This window comes from Crocuta crocuta, unplaced genomic scaffold (genome assembly GCF_008692635.1).
Source record: "Crocuta crocuta isolate KB4526 unplaced genomic scaffold, BGI_CrCroc_1.0 scaffold5536, whole genome shotgun sequence".
NCBI classification, from domain to species: Eukaryota; Metazoa; Chordata; class Mammalia; order Carnivora; family Hyaenidae; genus Crocuta; species Crocuta crocuta.
The window spans coordinates 23,315-23,642 of NW_027532499.1; positions in this window are offsets into that span (position 1 = coordinate 23,315).

Below are 328 nucleotides of genomic sequence, written 5' to 3' on the forward strand. Positions count from 1 at the left end.
GGGGCCCCGCGCCCCCGCCCTCACAGGGCCCCGCCTCTGTCTTACGCCCGAGCCCACCCCTCCTTCAAGCTGGATCTTCTTTGTCACGCCCTCACACACGTCTCGCTCCCCGCACGTTCACGGTACGCCCTTACGCTCCGCCTACATCACGGCCCTTCTTCCCGTTACGTACTTGGCGTCCCGTACGCTACTCGGCAGCCCCGCCTCTCCACAGGACTTGTCACATGCTTGTCTTCTGGGTCACTCATTCCCCTGACCCCCACGTCCTTCTCCTATGCCTACGTCCCTGCTTTCCTCTGTGGTAATCCCTCTGCCGTCTGCCTGAGCT